This window comes from Triturus cristatus, chromosome 1_1, assembly GCF_964204655.1.
Source record: "Triturus cristatus chromosome 1_1, aTriCri1.1, whole genome shotgun sequence".
Classification (NCBI taxonomy): domain Eukaryota; kingdom Metazoa; phylum Chordata; class Amphibia; order Caudata; family Salamandridae; genus Triturus; species Triturus cristatus.
In genome coordinates this window covers 1,067,331,091-1,067,335,801 of record NC_140579.1, presented here as the reverse complement: position 1 = coordinate 1,067,335,801, position 4,711 = coordinate 1,067,331,091, and positions in this window count along the sequence as shown.

Below are 4,711 nucleotides of genomic sequence, written 5' to 3'. Positions count from 1 at the left end.
TTCAGCAGCATATGCAATTACCACATTACAAACGATAGTGGAGACAGCACGCATACCACAGAAATCAGCCCAAGCAGCGGAACTGATAGCATTAACACGAGCATGTGAGCTCAGTACAGGACTATGTGTGAATGTTTATACAGATAGCCGCTATGCCTTCGGAGTAGCGCATGACTTCGGCCTACTCTGGAAGGAGAGAGGGTTTTTAACGTCACATGGAGTACAGATAATGCATGGAGAGTTAGTTCACAATCTTTTAACCGCATTGACATACCCAAAGAAAATTGCTATCGTTAAGTGTAGCGCCCATAGGAAAGTAGTTGACAAAGTTGGAGAAGGGAATGCGTTGGCAGATCGAGTAGCACGGGAAACTGCGATGCAGCCCGGTACTACTGCCGTGTATGTAGTGAAGTCACAGGTGGAAAGATGGCATGATGCGAAGGAGGAAGTGCGAGAAATGCAAAGGACCGCTTCTGACAAAGAGCGGGAACAATGGGCTACTGAGGGAGAATTGGATGATGAGGGTTGCTGGAGAAATAAGCAGATGGATAGATGGAAATTACCTACGGCTTTTGTACAGCCTATGGTTCAGATGGCACATGGGCTAGCACATGTTGGAGCTTCCGCAATTGTGAAATTGCTTACCCAAGTCTGGGAGCATCCAGAGATTGCTAGCACAGCGAAGAGGGTGGTGCAGACCTGTATGATCTGCCTGAGGTACAACCCAGGAAAGGGTACTCGAACTCCAGCAGGAGGATTTGTGACACCCACTGCACCCTTTGAGGTTCTGCAGATGGATTACATCCAGCTTGAGCGCTGTAATAATCTGAAGTATGTTCTAGTAGTGGTCTGCGCTTTCAGCAAATGGGTTGAAGCGTACCCTACGAAAGACAATACTGCGATGACTACTGCGAAGCTGCTGCTGAAGGAGTTTTTCCCCCGATATGGTGTTTGTAGACTTCTGTGGAGCGATAATGGCCCTCACTTTGTAGCGGACGTTATAAAGTATGTCTTGAAGGGTCTAGGCATCACTCAGAAGTTCCACGCCGTGTTTCACCCTCAGTCTGCAGGCCTAGTTGAGAAGTATAATGGTACACTGAAGCTTAAGATCGCCAAAATTCAAGCTTCGACGTCTTTGACTTGGCCAGACGCTCTGCCACTGGCGTTATTGTCAATTAGATCGGTACCACACTCTCGAACTGGCCTTACACCTTACGAAATTGTTTTTGGACGCCCAATGAATATTTGGGGTCCACCAAAACCTAAGGCTGTGTATGATGTACCTTGTGTAATGATGAACGATTATCTGGCACAGTTAACGGATAACTTGGTTTCTATTCATCAACAGGTCCGAGAGGCACTCCCTGATCGGTCTACCGGTGAAGGACATGGTCTCCGGCCTGGTGACCATGTCATGGTGAAAGTTTTCGACAGGACAAACAGCTTGGAACCGAGATGGGTGGGCCCTGAGCAGGTCCTCCTCGCAACGAGAACGGCTGTGCGAGTTTCCAACCGAAAGAATTGGATCCACTCTCTGCACTGTAGGAAGGTGCCGTGCCGTGCTGACCGATCAACGAGAAATTTTGGCTGCAGAGACAGGCCGTGCTGCGGAGCCCAATGCCACTGAGGAGCTCTTTCCGGACCACGCGACTCCTGGAGGAAGGCGATATCATCTTCGACCAAGGAAGTGAGTTTTCCAGTACCGGGACATACTGTCAGAACGGCCCTTGGGTTAGTGAAACGGAGAGCCGATGAGGCAAGGGGGGGGGATCAGCCCTGCATTAGTGTAGTGACACCCGTCTTGGCCCGCTGGTGAAGAAATCAACCGCTGCCCAAGGGGAAGAGTTCTGACAGACTTCTAGTTTCAGGAAGATATTGGGTTTTCTTTTGCTTTGATATGGAGAAAAAGAAAATACTTTGCGCATTAGGGTTCATGTTGACAGTAGCCATTGTTGGGATAACCACATGGTTCGTGGAGGATGTAACTCCCGCTCGGAAGATTCTTGTGTTGACAACTCCGGTGCCTGAGGAGCACTACTTTTATACATTACCGTATCAAGAATTGAAGCATCGACAATCTTACTTGAATAACACTTTCATCCAGATGCTGCATCATACCCACGTTGCTACGAATGCTACGAACTGTTGGATATGTGGGATGATGCCAGCTCATCAGAAGAAAGGAGGAACGCCATTTATACCACTTCCTTTCTCTCATAATGGCTCTTGTAGAGCATGGTATACCTTGCTTTTTGCTACTCGGAAACCAACAGTGGGACGATTGCTCTTCAGACTCAATAAAGAATGCCATCAAGACAAAAATGGGTATCCACAAGCGAATGGGACAATTTGGGAGTGGGAAGAGTACCGACCAGACAATGAATCCATTCCCTACATCTTTACGAACACAAGAGACACTGTGGGAAGGAACAAGTTTGTAATTCAAGTAGCACAAGCTCAAGCGGACCTGTGTGTCCAGAGTGTGGGTTTTATTCCTGTTGGTGTTAGTGATTGCATTACTGTTTTAAATATTGATGGGTTGAACAATAGTACCTTCTTAGCCTCCCATAATACGTACTTTGTGTGTGGAAATAAAGGTTATTACCGTCTGCCGGCTGGGTGGTCTGGGGTATGCTATGTATCATTTCTATTACCTCCAGTATTCTTAGCTCCCGCATCTTATCATAAGGATTTGAAATTATTAAATAATGTGACTGTAAATAGGTATAAACGTACTTTATCAATTGATGATGTAGATCAGACTGACACCAGTCTGCAACAGTATATTGATTTTAACTTGGGACTGTTTTTCTTTGTTGGAGCTGCCCTGAACAGTAGGAAGATCCGAAGATTAACAAGAGTGGTAGAAGCTGTGACCAATCAGACTGCTGCTGCTTTTGGGAATCTTACGGAGGAATTACAGATCACTAGAATTGTTGCATTGCAGAATCGTATGGTATTAGATGTTATGCTAGCTGACAGAGGAGGAGCATGTAAAATTATTGGAAGTAGCTGTTGTGTGTTTATTCCTGATCATACGCCATCAGTTTATAATGCCATCAATAAACTGCATAAGATTGCAGCTGAGATCCATACGGAAAACGGCACTTGGTCCTTTTCTGGATGGTTTTGGGCGTTAATTACTGCCTGGGGATGGAAGGTTCTAACTGGTCTCTGCATTATTGTAGCGGTTCTGTTTTCATGCTGTATCTGCGTTCAGTGTGGTCCTTTACTCTGCTCATTATGTGTATCATTTTGTATCCCCGATAAGAAAGCTATTGCCAATGTCACTTATCAGAAACGTTTAGCTAAGGAAGTAGAAGAGATGATGATAATTGATATATATGATGATTATTCTAACAAGCCGGATGTCTTCAGTAAATGCTGAAAGGGTCGTCTGTTGCAAAGTGAAACAACGATGTGATTAAGCATTTACTAAAGACATTAATTCCCCTCTTATAGATCATGTTTTCTCTGTTATGTTGACCGAAGTTCGGACTCCATTTTGTATTGTCATGCTTCCACGTGTTCCCCACGAGAAGAGTCCAACCTCTGTGTTAGTTGCTCTTGTAATCTGCCTAGTAACAGTCTATAAATAGCTCCTTTGTCCATCTGGCACATGCCCAGACTTGACCACATCTGTTATCAGTTAGCCTTGCTTGACCATGTTTTCGCGGGCTCAAGGAGTGTGTTAGCTCCGCCCACATATTGATTCAGTATCGAAAATGACCATATATGGTAATGTTCTTCAGCCTCATGTTGTATCCACCCACTTATGAGCCCCTCTGTTGTGTATAAAAGGGGACTGTGTACGCAAGTTCTTTGTGCTACTCTATGCAATACTGAAGAGTGTTGTGTGGATTGTAGGACCACCTTTAAGGGTTAATAAATGCTGTCTTTGTACTTTGCAGTTTCCGTGCCAACTTCCTTATAGATTCCATTTACAGGAGAGCGAACCCTTGTGTCCTGCGGGCCTAGCTGGGGCCTGTATTCATCACTGGCTGGCCTCCCATCATGACACAACTGGCTGATCACTCAGCTGGGGCAAGGTCGTGTAATCACCCCTTGCTTAGGTATACTATTCCTATACCTACCTTATATATAGACACATGGGTAACCTTTCAGTCACTCCTATGGCAGGCCTTAACAATCCTGAAGGCAGAGTGCTTGGTAACATGTGAGATGGTGCTCTAGTATGAGCTGAGCCTGTCTGCAGCTTTCGGAACCATGTCCTTATAGCTGTTCTATGATATCGCCTACCATATACTCTTAAAGTGCCTTATAATCCTCGCAGTTATGGTAACTATGGTTTGGCTTTATCAAAACATGTCGTGTAAGGTGTCTAACACTTTGGAATACTACCCCCACACCATTTCTGGTGATGAGGATAGTATTCCCCCCTTCTAGAGGGTGAAGACATGTTGAAGACCTACTACCCGGTTAAAGTTAACCAGAGCCCCAGCATCACAAAATGGATGCTGCTGCCACAGACACAAGTCTGACCTCCTGCTGCTGGGAGTCCTTCCAGCGAGGGAGGCTTGGACAATAGGTTTCCTGCCTTGGGAGGTGCTAGCACCACCCTAGACAGGGCTTAGTGTATTGGGGCAGGGAGGGATTAAAGAAACGAGACACTGCCTGGGGCACACAAGGTGTCCCATGCATAGTCCGGTTCAAACCGGTGCTGGGGCACTCCAGCCCCAGTCCTGGCGCG